At 34.1% G+C, this 15,555-nt stretch overlaps 1 long non-coding RNA gene across 6 annotated transcripts in view; it reads left to right on the plus strand.

Moving 5' to 3' along the window:
* LOC121038100 (uncharacterized) overlaps positions 1-15,555 on the plus strand; it is a 45,741-nt gene that overhangs the window by 11,154 nt on the left and 19,032 nt on the right. For 4 of the 6 annotated variants that reach the window (XR_005794155.1, XR_005794153.1, XR_005794156.1 and 1 more), the window contains one exon: positions 12,751-12,824. The exons of 1 other annotated variant lie outside the window; for it this stretch is intronic. This is a non-coding gene — a long non-coding RNA (uncharacterized LOC121038100). Of the gene's footprint in view, positions 1-12,750; positions 12,825-14,821; positions 14,964-15,555 lie in introns of all 6 variants that reach the window. One more of the 6 variants, XR_005794154.1, reaches the window with a different exon arrangement.

The raw sequence follows: 15,555 nt of genomic DNA on the forward strand, positions 1-15,555 counted from the left end.
TGGAAGAGCTTCGGAAGAGAGTCTCAAGCTAAAAGTATTCGAAACCCTAGACGTTGTAAACTGAAGACGCCTCGTGCCCCAGCAGTAGATGAAACCAAGTCACGGTAGACTCAGAACCAAAGTTAAAGGGTTTGCACAAAGGTGTGGGGATTTTCTTCACCAGTTCTGTCCCTTGCTTGAACAAAATGAATGCAACATTGTGTTCGCAAAGTATCAAAGAAAATGTTACAGTTTTAACTTTTACTGTCTGCCAGTGTCTAAGTCTGCAAAAAAAAAAAAAAAATATGGCTCAACATCAATTTCAGCTATGCTAATGCACTGCCTTCGAAATGACCTAAATTTTATCTGAAACTGCCTCTTTGCCTTGTTCTTTCCTAAAATGTGTGTTATGTGCGATGTGTGCTCTAGATTTTCTCTAAAGAGAAGAAACAGAGGACACTAAGAAATGGTAACTGGGAATTCTGTGTATTCTTCTTGGGCCTACTTGGTCTTTGTTTTTCCCAATTTTCCTTAAACTCCCAAGTAGGCAAAAAGAAGACTGGACTTTCACTGATATTCAGAGCACTTTGCTAATTTACATGGGATAGTTTGAAACTGCATTTTTCTTTTTTTCTCTCTCTCTTTTTTTACTTTAAAAGCAAACAGTGGTTTTGAGAAACATGCGACATAGTTCTCATTGGCTTATACAAATATTCGAACAATAATATAGAATGCTATCATTGACCATCTATCACCCTCTATCACTCCTCTCATAGTTGATTTCTGAATTTGAGAGCACAAGTTTGTCTGTTGAAGTTACATAGGGCAGAAAGAGAAATCCATTTGATAATGAAGTTAATGTGTCATATTGAGGGACTCTTGTATGAATCCTAAAATCTACCTTTAAGTCCACTCCACATAAACACAATTCACTAAATAAATCATTTTCATATTGATCTAACATTTTTTATGAAGAGGCTCTCAATGTGTAAGTATTTAAGTTATACTTGGCATGCATAAAATACTAGAGAGCTGGAAAGGTTTCTCCAAACAGCAATTGCAATATTAAGCAGAATTGGATACACAGCCAATTTTTGTGGCTCTAAAGAGAAATGCAAAGAAATGTTGAACTTCATTTCCTTACTTTCTCTATTTTTCATTGTTGATGGATCCTAATATTAAAACAGTACATTTTCAAAATATATTATATACCAAAAACGAGTATAATAACTGACATTGGAGAAACAGGTCATGATGTACTAGAGAAAACTTTTGGATGCACTGTGATTTTTTTCCCTGCGCTGAAACTCTAATAACATTCTGGTAGCATTTTGTTTTTCTGGGCTACTCTTCAGAGTCGTTCAATGAAGAACCGTCAAGCACAGAGAGCTGAAATTTGGTTGTATTTTAAATGGTTACGTCGGTGCTAAGTTATTGCTATCCTTAAATATTTCTGGCTAATTCACATTACATCTGACCTGTATGGAGTGTTTACAGTGGGAAATGTAAGAAGAAACACAATACTACAATTTTAAATTATAATGCATATATTTAAGCTGTTATCTCTCAGGGTAAAACTTGACAGTTTCAGTGTTTTTAAAGAGAAATTAAATGAAGAATACAAAAATCTTTCAGTACATTTTGGCTTCAGTAAGAATGAATGAACACAGGAAATATGATAACATTTTAAAGTTCATTATTTAATAAATGGTGTATCCTCAGTTATTAAAAACTTTTAAATACTTTAGGATCTATGATGCTATTTGTGAACAGATGTGTAGTTATACTCCTCAAAGACATGAACAGATACCATCATTCAAATGTGCATCTATATGTAATATTTCTAATGTCAAAAATTTTAAATGAGATGAAGTTAATAAATTCATACATTACTTCTAAACAAAAGCAAATATCTAAATATTCTGTTAGATCCTTTAAGTTTCTTAGAAATTGTTTTATCATAATCTTATGGATTATTGAAAATTAGGACAATTTTCATATATACTATACAGAGGTTTATTTTTTAATCACAGATCAATTTTAGTGTCTACCCTTAAAAATACCCTGATATTATACAATATTTGACCATCTGTTTAAATACAGACTTATGTACATGCCACACACATGTTGCTGTTAGCTCTATGTTCAAATCTTAACATGTAAAGCTATTTTCTATACTTTTAGTGTTTTCACTATGGATGCTCTTGGAAGACAGAAATTTTCCTTCTTTAGCTAATAAAAATAAGACAGTGGAATTAAATGTAGTTGAAATGCTGAATTAAAAAAAAAAATCAGTGCAAGGATGCCTTGCTCATTTTCTGCAGAATGGATACCATCTCCATAGAGTTCGTTCTTGACCTTACCTGAGTAAGTACTTTAACTTAAAGTATGAGATGCACCTAGAGGGGTAATACATTGAGCTTAATAGGAAGACAGTTAATAACCTTTTTTCATCCTCGTGCACTATCAATCATGGCTGTCACCAGTCTGCTGAATCAAAGCAAAAGTGTTCTTCACAGATGACTGATTAGAAACGCAAAATCACAAGATCCATCTTCATGGTCACTTTTATTATAGTCATTTTTAAACTGACAGCAACCTGCTCAGTTTCAGCACACTGGGCATCACAAATAGTGTCACTCAGTGCAGCTAAGCATGAGAAGAGGTTGGTTGGATTATACTTAAAAATAATTAGGCCCTCAGCCCTTTGTGGAACCAAGAAAAAGGTGTTCCTCTTTCCATGCCCCCATTCCCTCCTCCCATAACTTGCTTTGATTCTATTGCATCATTAGCTTACCATCTTGAAGGGAGGCAATGCGAGATACAGTTTTATCCTTGTTCATTATCTAGGAATTAGGGAATGAATATGTCCACTTGAGAGTTACAGATAACTTTTTGTCTACTGCTTTTTGTCAACATCATGACAAATAACATTGCTACCCTTATAGTTAAGTTAAATAAGACTCTTTTTACGTAGAAATAGGTTTGTGGACTAAAGACTTCAGGAAATCTAGGTAGCTAGGTATTAGTAAATGATTCTTCATATAAGGACTCTTCTCAGTTGAAGGCATTTAACAGCATCACCTGAATGCTGTAACATTGGAATTACTGAGGTTATAACTCTCCAAATGCATAACGTTAAAGGTGGTCAAGATATTAACTATTAAGTAGCGATATAAATTCCTGATGTGCAACCCTGTATTATCTCCTTTTCATCTCTACAGTATTGAAAAATGACAAATTTGAAAAACCAACAAGTAGATGTACATAAAAATCTTTCAACTAGAGGATTTGAAACAGTTCTGTCTGAATCAAAGGGTAAGGAACTTTGTCTTTACTAAAAGTCTTAATTTTTATGCTACAAAGATGGCCCCTTCAGATCTATTTCATGGCATTTTCATACATGCTTTTAGAATATTTTATGACACTATAGGGTACTAATGATACAAATATTTACATGAGAAAAATTTTTAATAGAACAATTTCAAAATAATATTGTGATTCTTGTGCCCATTTTATAGGGTTCTTATTTCATATTCAGAAAGGAAATTTCAATTGGAGTTAAATTTTAATTTAGGAAATTTAACTTAAGTGCCCTATTTTAAATGTGTGTAGAGTCAACATTTTCTTTCATCCCAAATGTTCATTTTCTTGTTAATAGCAGAACACACACACATACATAGAAAGAGGAAAAGGAGAGAGAAAAATTTTCAACAATGTTTCTTTATATAACATAATACCTTCATATTCATTTCCAAACATGGTAATATCCTACTTTTAATATCTCTTTGTGAAGCTACCAGTTTTTTTCCTCTTTCCCTCTCTCTCTCTCTCTCTCTCTCTCCACACACACACACACACACACACACACACACATCTGTATTGCTTTATTTTAGATTATGAGAATGCTTTTCTCTGCACAAAATCATAGACAAGATATACATAATGATATATTTGCATTTATACAGGTTATATAATTATACATATATAATGGCATGTCTGTATTATCCACAAATATAGATACATAAATACACTCTTTATGTATAATAAGGCTAATATTAATTTCCTTAAATATTATACTTTATATATTTCTAGAGATACATGTACTTAAAATAAAGAAGTTATGAAATATCAGAGTTAACTATCCAGTTTGATTTTATAGTTTTAGCTAAATTAGATTGTCTTAGATTTGGATAGATGTATGCATGAGTTGATATTTTAAAATATTTCCACCATATAAAAATTGATAGTGACAATACTCATTGATACATTGTTCAATATGCAAAATTTGGATTAAATGAAACGTTTATTTATAATCTTTAAAAACTATATAATTATATAGATGACAATGTAAATCACCTTAACGGGTTCACATTCAGTTTACTTTAACAATAAAAGCATAATTTCTCCTGACACAGTGTGCATATACATGCACACATGGGGGAGGGGTCTTTAGTTTGGATAAGTTCATACTTTAAAAAATGATAGTGTCCCATAGAATTCAATATTATTGCTTTTAAATTTGATTTTTAATGTAAAAGATTCTTTCTGCCAGAATATTTAAGGAAGAGAGATTTATTTGAAATATCTGGACTCAGTGTGGCACTTTTTGCTACTAAAACTAATTCAATGAGATGATATGCGTGATATTTGGCATCATCTTGGTAAATCTATGCACACAGTCACAATGGATCTTGAATATGAATTTTTAATGTGCATCATAAATATGAGCACTTATAAGGCTTATAAAAATTGTAGATCTAGAATCATGTTTTCCTCTATAGATGGGTCTTAATAAACTGGAAAACAATTTTTCCTTTATGTTTTAGAGATTTAATAAAAGCTCCTTTTTAAAAAAATTTGTCTGCTTTGAAAGTTACTGTGGAAAATCATTGTTTGGAAATTTTATATTTTGCTATAATTTGAAAACAAAGCTCACATTTAAAACTTCATGGATAACTTAAAAAGTTTTTTTTCTTTTGAAAAAAATATTGGCATCTTAATTTACCTGAAATGCTCATCTGACTATTTTGTTACTGTTTTGTGTGCATTTGTTTCATTGAGAATGTTCTTATATTTAAATGAATATATAAAGCATACAGTTTTATTTAATATAAGAATATCATATAATAAATGGACTAGCATGAAATTCTTATATTCAGTTGGTAGAGATATACTTAATAGATAAAAACATATGCATCAAGGAATATTTTGAACAACAAAGACTAATGATGTTTATACATTTTCAGTTTGGCTGGAATTTATATTTGTGCATTACATGGAGTATATGATGTATGCACACATATACACAATTACACCTAAATACTATCATGTCTCGATTATTGACTTCTCCAAATGGTAGAATGCTGTCATACACAAATATTACAATTATCTTTGCCATGCCTGCATTTATGCAACCTGAATATGCAATTATGGCATTTCTCTCTTTCCTGGAGTATGATTTTCCCTTGGTACTGGAGTTGTTCTTTGTTGAATCTCTGTGATAAAAAAAAAAAGCTGTTATATGATTGTCAGTTTGCAATAAATGTGTGAGAAGATGTACGGTCAGGATAGACTGGCCATCTCTTGCCATGCCTTTTCTGCCTGGGCTTCAGGGCTCTAGTTCCCAACTAATGATATTTAAAGAGAAGATAAATGAAAGCAAAGGTCATACAAAAATCACCTTTAACATTTTTTAGTAAAAAGGAGAAAATATTTAAACATTAGCAAGAATTTGTTATGTAATTCTATTTTAATTGCTTTCCTGTATTAATTTTCAAAATGCTATTATTTGCTACCACTCATTTAAAATTGATACTTTGTTCAACTCTTACTTTTTACTTACAAAGATGATACAGTCCTTAAAAATCACCCAAACTGAAATTACTATTTTCTCTACCATTCATATTCCCCAAACCTTTCTGCCACTCAGCCACTAAAGCTGAAAGATACATTTGACCACAAATAGACTATTTTGATCACTATGCTTTCTTCTTACCTTGAACTTCAGTTTACAAAGAAATGTGCAAGTAGATTTAATGACAACTTTTCAAAATGCACTCTAAGATGTTCACGATGTTTTCAAGTAAAAAATTTAGGATAGTAGGATATAAAGATCCCTTTTCTTGATAGCTAGAGCTTTTATATGTAAACCTTCACTTATGTATTACACAACCACTGAAGAATTTTAATGTATTGCAGTTCATTTTGCAATATTTGCGCAAACATTCAGAGTAGTATTATGTTGCTTAGTTATTTCATTATATTATATTTCACATTTAGATTTTCATTTGAATTTTCCTGTTTTCAACATTTGGATATCATCTCATTAACTATCATAAACCAGTAGTTTAAGGAGGATAATTCTGAAATGTAAACACCCCTTGTAGGATTTTACAGTATTGCCATGGAAGAGAAAGAGGGGACTAGCATTACTTTCCCCCAAACATTTCCCTGTTATGATTATAAGAAAAGATCAGATGCTGTGGCAATTTTTTTCATATGTGATCTTTCTTTCGAATTATTTTCAAAGTCAACTGTCCTTAGACCTTATTTTCATCTCCAAAAAGCATTAAGTTGTACTTCTTTGTAAAATATTTCTTCATAACATATCTTAGTTTAATTCACTTTTAGCAAAAGAAACACCCAAACCCAATCTGGAGACCTCCTTCCAACATAATTTAGCTGGACCTTTTCTTAGTAAAGGTTTTCTGGTTTTCATTTTCACTTCATATTCTCAAATAAAAGATCCTTTGTTGTCTACCATTTGATTGGACTTAATGAAAAACACTCCATTTTAACTTAACAGTATTTCCTTTTGAATTTATTATATTTAAGAACACTGTCAAAAATCAAACATTTAATCTCAGGTTTTTATATTTCAACATATATTACTATCACATGGCTCAGTGAGGTGATGTAAAAAGTATACTGAAAAGATTTCAAAAAGGAAAGCAAAAGCGAAAAAACCCGGCTTGATTTTAATATGAAACTAAATACTATAGTTAGTGTGCAGATTGGGTACGGCCGCCGACTGTAAGGGCTAACATGTGACAGGGTGCCAACAGCCGAATTGTGCAGTATTGACTAAATGAGGTTCACTGATTTGTATTGAGGCTAATATCTTCTTTAAACAATTCCGTGTAAATTGTGCGTATAAAGTCATTGGAAGCTATTTCTCAGGACAGCCTCGCTGGCTAGCTACCTGCTGGAGTGAGGAAGATAATCAATAGGAAGAAATAGAGCTGAGCATGAGCCTGGGAAGCTTCAGAGCAGTTAATGCTGATAAAAGTAGATGATGTCAATATTTGGGAATAGCACAACTCTAGGATAATAGACAAAAGAGAAGTGCATATGTTGTAGGGTGTTCAAACAGGGGCAAAATTAAAGCCTAAGTGGCAGATGATGCCCTGGGCTGCAAAAGACATTATTTGTTGCAGGTATGGTTAAATTTCTCCTGAAATCCAAACAGAGGGAGACGTTATATGAAAGAGGTTCCTAACTTGTACCAGAAGCTTAAATACCTGTTTCCATTTCAGTGGTCAATAAGTTCCTGCCGATGACTTAGTATAGGAAAGCCTGTCCTCAAAACGATTGGCAGGCATATATTTTTGCAAACGTAATACCATGTGTCTCATTAAGAAATTGTTTTTAATTCTCTACATTGCTTCTGAGGTAAAAAAAATAAAATAAAATAACATATAAAAGACAAAATGAAAATAGGCTGTCACTCAAAGAGTGATACCAAAGACGCAAGCAACCCTAACTGTCTTTGCATACGCTTGTGATTATAGCAGACACCTTATTTTCTAGAGGTAGGAGACTTATTGGAAGGGAGGTAATGATATATTTTTACTAATTTAATACTGAAAATCAGTTTTCCTCTTGCTGTCAGGCGATGAAATTTTGTTCTTCTGTGCTGATCTTTCTGTTGATGTATTATGACATAGTCTGTCAACATGAACAGATATGTGAAAGGAGATTGGGTGACTGAGACGTACAACCTGCATAGAATTCTTCTTGAATTTTAAGTATGTTATCATGTTTGGGTACAACAAGTAAGATTGTGCTTGCTTTAAAAGGCTGTATTTTGATAGAATTTAAGCCCGAGCAAAACAGGTGGACTATGACAAGCCTCTAACTCTGAATGAGTGAGCCAAATCCAAAACACATATTTCTGAACACCTTTTAAAGAGCTCTTTCACATAAGTCGATTCCTTTAAAAAAACAAAACAAAACAAAGCACTACTTGCAAAATATAAAAGTTTCTTTACAAAGAGGAGCAATCAGTTCACGCACGTGTGATTATCAAACATAGGCATTTTCTCCCAAATTAAACAATTCCACAACTGTTACATGCTTTTATTGTCACAGATGTTTTTATTGTTTGGTGTTAGATATCTGGATTATATCAAGCGTATGATTTCGAGGATAGGTAAAACAGCCTAGCCTGAGAGTTTTTTTTTACTTAAAACCAAGCTAACAAATGTTACTAGAAAAGTAAGCATATTTATCTAGCACCTAACATTTTAAACATTGTTTTTACCCATAAAAAATACTGAAATAAATGCATTTTACCACTGCTTTTCATTTTATGATTTTATCTGGGGGAATAACTATTTATTTTGAGAATAATTGTTCATCTTTCCCAAGTCACACATTGCAGTGACTAACCTCAGATGCAGGATTGCAATTAAAATCATTTCAAATCGCAAATATATGACCTTTGTAAACTTACTTACAAATAAAAATATTTGCTCAAAATAAAAATGTCAGTAGTTGTCATACATCCCCTCCTTTTATCTTAAATACAGAGAAATAAAGGATCTTTAGTCATTCTGAATTCTAAAGAAGGCTTCGTTTCAAATAAAGTATGAATTTTGATTTAGAGACACAGAAAAAAAATCCTTTAAGATCTATACTTCAACTAATTTGTTAATCTCGTGCTACTTTCAGCATTTGTCACACATATAGACCAGGAAATTGGCTCCATCGCATACTAGCTCTGTATTGAATTAAAAACCTCTACTGCAAAGAAGAGCATGATGTGGGGAAAGAATAAATTTAGTTCTTTCTTTAGCAATGCACATATATTTCCATACATTTCACATCCTAAGGGAGCCTATGAATGCATTCCATAAATACAAAACTATAAACTATAATTCCAGAAAAGGCAAAGGTTTATTTTTTTTTCTGATTTTAATATACCATTTAAGTTTGAAGATAGAAAATTAAAGACTTTCACACATTTTATTTTACTTCCTTTTTAGTAGACACCTTCAGTGTTAGAAATACATCTATAGCAACGGATCTTCGTCGCCTCTTCCGCTTGGATAACGTTAGCATGTTTAGATCAAAGCAAATTAAATACCAGTGGTAGCAAATTGAGAACAAAATGTTTTATGTCATTTGAATGTATGTTTGCATTCAATTCACCAAAGTCCACCTTGGCTGATCTGGTAGACATTGTAGGCAAATTGCATGTGTGCACGTTGAAAGGAGTGTCCATTCCTATTTTCCTATTTCATATTATAGACGAGCCGAAAAGGTATCTTTGAATGAAGTGTGATAATAGTGGGGTGTTTTTAAGCAAGATAGGCGCATTTCTATTAAGATTTTGTGAAAATGAAATATGCCCCACAGGTGAAGGAGATTACTAACTCGATATAGACTTGCTATATGTATAGTTCACTACGCTTTCAAGTATTTGAATGTGTGACTGCGTTCTGAGGAGACAGTGCAGTGTCGTAGATTTATGATGGCCTCACGGAAACAGAGCTAGCAAAGATTATGGCATACTTGTTTAGAAAAACGGTGAACTGAAGGCTCCTGATTTACACTGACATATATCTAGATGAAACCATAGTTTGCAAATTGCCTTGAGGAGTCATCTTTTATTAAGTGTTTGATAGGTATCAAAATGTCCACGTCTATTGTAAAACACATCACGAATGCTGATATTATATTTGCAAGGATTCTCTTTTATATCTGTAGGTTAAAAATATTTTTACTTATGCATTTCTATTTTCTAAATAACTGAAAAATTAATATCCAGTAAGAAAAATCATGTTATGTTAATAAATATATTTCATAATATTTGAAAACTAAAAGGTACGATATGAAAAAAAATTAAAATTTGACAGTAAATCTGCATATCAGTTAGGAAGTTCAAAATCTTTAAGGCTTTTGCTTTTGGTGTTGGGTCTTTACATTTATGCTCTTATTCAAGGACTGTGCCTAAATTAGTCAACTTACAACCTGTCACTTCTTGACTCCTTCCCGTTTTAAGTGTTTAATCAACCTGGTCTTCCTTTGAAGGATGGGGCTATTTCTCTTTATTTTATAAAGCCAGTGAAGATACTCTTGACTGAATTCAGAACTGAAATTGTGAGCATATATGCTCGTAGACTTTTTTTCCTATGGGAAGTCTAATCTGCATATGATCAGAAATGACAGAATGCATGATACAAACTTGTAATCATTCTGCTATACATTTCCGACTCCTGTGACTATTATTCTTTGCTGAGTCCCTTTTATTTTTATAATAGTCCATAGTGTCACGCTTCATATTTAGGAGAACCACGCCCCCCCCCCCCCAAGAATTCCAGAGTACCAATTTGGACACTCCTACTTAGTCTGAGACGTAAGTGTTTGGTGTTTGGGAAACACAATGAAATAACAGCTTTGAAATTGCTGGAATCACAGCTCGTTCCCAATCTTCATCCTGTTGCTTCCATCATCCTTGTATTTTATAGCTTAGGATTTTGGATGTTTAATGCTGGTATTGTGTAAAGTGGGTGTTCCTAGAAGTCACACTTATGAATTATTGTATGCCACAACTGCTTCAGGGCATAAAATTTCTCTAACAGACAGCAGCTGACAGATTGGAAGAAACTGGCTCAAAGTGTCAGATAACTTTTAACTGCTAGTGTGGAGTCTTGAAAGTATCTTTTGGGTCTCTGTTCTTAGGGATTTAGTAAGAACAAATGGAATGTATCCGAAACACATATTTCCACTATTGGCCTACCCTTTTTGTCATATCTCAGGATACTTTTTTGGAAAAATAAAAACTGTTAAAAATACATAGCATGAGATCTACCCTCTTAACAAATTTTGACCATTTAGATGCCCCATGTAAGTGGAATCATGCAGTATTTATCCTTCTGTGACTACCGTATTTCACTTACCATATGTTCTCAAGGTGCATCAGGATACCTTTCTGTGTCTACTAGTATCCTACCTTCCTTGGAAGGTCCCAGTGAAGGGGCTCAGTTGAAATGTTCCACAAGAAGTAAAACAGCTCATTTATGAAATGATTGCAGGAGACAGAAGGGGAGGGTCAGAACAGGAAAACTGATTCTCTTAGGTACAGAGAGCCTGGCGGTCACCATCTTCGTCATTGTGGACTGTTACTCACCATGTGCCAAGCGTATTGATAAGGGCTTTATTTACACTGTCATATCCATCTGCTGAGCTTCCCACTGGGGTAGTATTGTTATTATTCCCACTTTACAGGTGAAGAGAATTGAAGCACAGAGAGATTAAGTAACTTGCCCAAGTCTACAGAGCAGATCAGCACTAGAGACGAGATCCAGCTTTCTCTTCGAGCAGTTATGCTACTTTCCTAGTGTTGCTTAGTTTAAAAAAAGTGTTCTTTTCAATGAATACAAAGGAGTAAAATATAGTCTATGTCAGTGAAGGAGAAACAGCTCTTCAGTCTTCTAAGAAATAAGAGATAGTACTTTTCACTCTTGGCCATAGTTAGCTGACTGTCTATCTATTTTGTTCTGAAGAAGGATAAATGTATTGGAGTTAGATATACAGCCCAGGGTGTTGATGTCAGGATGTTGGATGTGGCAGGTTTAATCTTTGAGGTTCTTTTGGTGAGAGGGTGTCTAGAGCCTTATAACCTCAATGGTATAAATTCATTCACAGGTTTGTGAAAGAGGCACACAGCTAGTAAAATCCAAGTATTCCATATGAAAGTATCTGTTTCCAAGGACATGTTTCTGTAACATTAATGGCAGCTGTTTAAGGTACGCACCTTTCTAAGAATAGTCTTTAGTTGTGGTTGTTGCATTTACATATCATTGCACAAGGTAAAGAATAAACCTACAGTACTGCCAGAGAATGTATTTTTACTCCATAGATTAGGTGTAGTGCTTAACTTCCTGTACTATCATTAACGATTGCTTTTATTATTTTCGTTGCATTCACTTTTATTCCAAAAAGACATTCACTAAAAACTACTTGACTTATTTACTCATAAAGTTGTGGATTATGTAAAAATTGGTCAGATACAGGCATATACTCTTTTTTTTTTTTTAGGTTTATTTATTTGTTTATTTTGAGAGAGACAGAGACAGAGCAAGTGGGGGAGGCAGAGAGAGAGACAGAGAGAGACACAGAGAGACACAGAGAATCTCAAGCAGGCTACGCACTGTCAGCACCGAGACTGATGCAGGGCTCTAACTCAAGAACCGTGAGATCATGACCTGAGCTGAAACCAAGAGTGGGATGCTTAACCAACTGAGCCACCCAGGTGCCCCATACTCTGTTGTGCTAATATAAATATTTTGCTTCAATAAAAAAACTATGGGATTTATTTTTCTGTAGAGAATGCTCCACAGATAATAGGAGCTCAATAACAGTTAACTGAATAACTACGTATTTGCTTTAATTAAAATCTTATTTAAACAAGCCATAGGTCTTTGGTCCCGGCATTGAGCATTCAGATTTAGTAAGTTAAAAATTATTATTTTTTCCCCCTAGGTTGCCATGACAACGAGGATTGGACAAATACAGTTTGCTGGCACCTATAATAGTGGAAACAGGATGTCAGAGAGGTACACAATTTTTATTAAGCAAACAACAGAGCAAAGTGTATAAGACTGAAAGCATTAGAATTAGAGAAAAGGAGGCTGAATTTTAGCTCCAGTTGATACGGTGTTATGACCTTAGACTAGTTATTAACCTCTTCACAAGAGTTTTCCTTTTGTATAAAGTGTATATTATAATAACAGAGAGAGACACCTCAAGAGATGGGTTTTAAATATTCTGTGAAACAGCACAGGACTTGGCACTGTGAAAGTACTCAGTAACCATTACCTACCATGATTAATATTAGGGTATTTTAATGTCTATAAGCATATATTGGTTTGCTATTTGAAAAGTTCTGGTTTTGGCATGTTACACTAATGAATGATATTTCAAATCAATGACTTTTATTTTGAGGGTAGTCTTTTTTTTTAAAATTTTTTTTTTCAACGTTTATTTATTTTTGGGACAGAGAGAGACAGAGCATGAACGGGCGAGGGGCAGAGAGAGAGGGAGACACAGAATCGGAAACAGGCTCCAGGCTCTGAGCCATCAGCCCAGAGCCCGACGCGGGGCTCGAACTCACGGACCGCGAGATCGTGACCTGGCTGAAGTCGGACGCTTAACCGACTGCGCCACCCAGGCGCCCCTTGAGGGTAGTCTTAAGCATCAAAGTAGACTCAAATCTGAGAGGGAGATATTTAAGAACAGAGATGTAATTCAGAATATGATGATCGTGCACACTTGTTGAGTTCATAAACATTAAACTGTAATAATTTGGTTTTATATGTGGTAGAAATAGTCTATAAACAAAATATAAAATTAAGTAGAATTTGCGTTTCATAGTTGGCATGGGATTCACATTTCTGAACTGTGCTGTGGCTACTATGGTGAATGAGATACTCTCTTTGTGTTTAAGAGACTTACAGTCCAATGGGATATTTATTGGCCAAAATTATGATGGAAGAGTGGTGGGGGAAATAGTATTTCCATGAAACTAGTTTGAGAGTGTAAAGTCAGGCATTTAATTTATGTCGCAGACTACTGAGAATGTCATGCTTTCTTCAAGACGGTGAAGGCCCTGCATCTGCCTGTATTGTGTGTATACGTGCATGTGTGTGTGTACATGTGTGGGTTCATGAATGAGAAAACAAAACGAGTCCTCTTTTATTCCAGCTCTCCTTGCTTTGTTTGTGGGAGGAGAAATCGCGTTTTCCTCTCTCACCCTTAAGTGAAGATACTATTTCTCTATAGGAACAATTACATGCATGCATAAACTGACACATAAGACTCATATAACAGTGAAATCATTTATAAATAGAAAAATCTCTTCCACAGAAGAAGTCGTCTTTATGATAAGTTTGAAAAGAACCATTTTTTTTTTAGAAGTTTCCTGCTTTCTTTCAAAGTCTGCTAGGCAGTGCCATACATAATTTTAGGGGGAAAAAAGGCAAAAATCTTTCCTTTTAACTTTGACAGGAATAACAAATACCCCATCTCTTCCTTGTCCTTTGACTTGGGTGACTTGTGCCCTCGTGTGTGACCACTATGCTCCCCTCTGTTGACAATTACAAGCCAAGTATAGATGCTTGGCTGGCCTCTATGCACAGTTCAGATACGCTAGGATGTTTAGGATGATTTAGGTAGCAAAAGTATAGCTGTATGGGCACAGTATGGCCATCCTGCTGAATGAAACCGACAAAGAGAGAATGAGCACTCCTAAGTATTCCACCATATTTCCTTCATGAATAAAATGAATCAGATAAAAAATGAATTTAGGCTTCCCATCTAACTTTACTTCATATATTATTACTTAGGACTTCCTAATTGCTAAAGACAAAAACAACGACAACAACAAAAACCCAAAAAACGATCTTATACTAGATTATTGTTGATAAAATTAAACCCAGTTTTCATAGTTTATAACCTGTCTTTAGCAAATTCTCTGAGCAATATTAGGCATTATTTTCTATTCTGATTTGATATTAATGTTAAAAGCCTGACTGACTGCCACCTGTTACCACAGGTATCATCTGATGGAAATGTTGATTCTTGACCTTCTCTCTGATACTTTGTCTGCCAAGGCAAAAGGAAGCAAATAAATCTGTAGTGTTGACATCTCCACACTGAACCATTGCTCCCTAAATGTACCTCAGGATGGAAATAAGGTGGGATATTTTCCAAATCTATTGAAAATCATTTGTTCCTAGACCCAAAGCCCAAGACTGAGATGTGCCTACATGTTAACAAGAGAAAGAAAAACAACTAGCTGGAAGAAAAAAGAAGAACATGACCAAAGCTTTGTTAATCATGTTTAGTCTTTCCGTTAGCAGATTTACTCAGTCAGTCATATCATCAACATACCCTGGGTGCCCACAGGGTGCCTGAAATAGAGGCACTGTAGAACTGGGGGTACAGAATGGGACAAACTTGCAATCCCTAGCCCTTAGATAGAAGTCATAGGAACAGTTAATACTGGTACAATGTGATGTACCAGGAGAAGGTTCTTAGACAAGCTAAACTGAATTGTAATTTGATGTGTAGACATTGTGCCATAGCATATTTCCATTGTACTGCAGACTTTTTTATTAATTTTTATAGCCTAGATGTGTTCTATCTTAACCATTCATGCCCTTAAACTTATAAATTGTTTCTGAACTTTTGCTATTATAGAGAGCATTATTATTTAAACAGTGGAAATTTGAAGATTGTCTCAATGTCCAATAATAAAGAAATGGTGAAATAAATCATGGACTATAT

This window comes from Herpailurus yagouaroundi, unplaced genomic scaffold, assembly GCF_014898765.1.
Source record: "Herpailurus yagouaroundi ecotype Mexico unplaced genomic scaffold, PumYag 165, whole genome shotgun sequence".
Taxonomy (NCBI): Eukaryota; Metazoa; Chordata; class Mammalia; order Carnivora; family Felidae; genus Herpailurus; species Herpailurus yagouaroundi.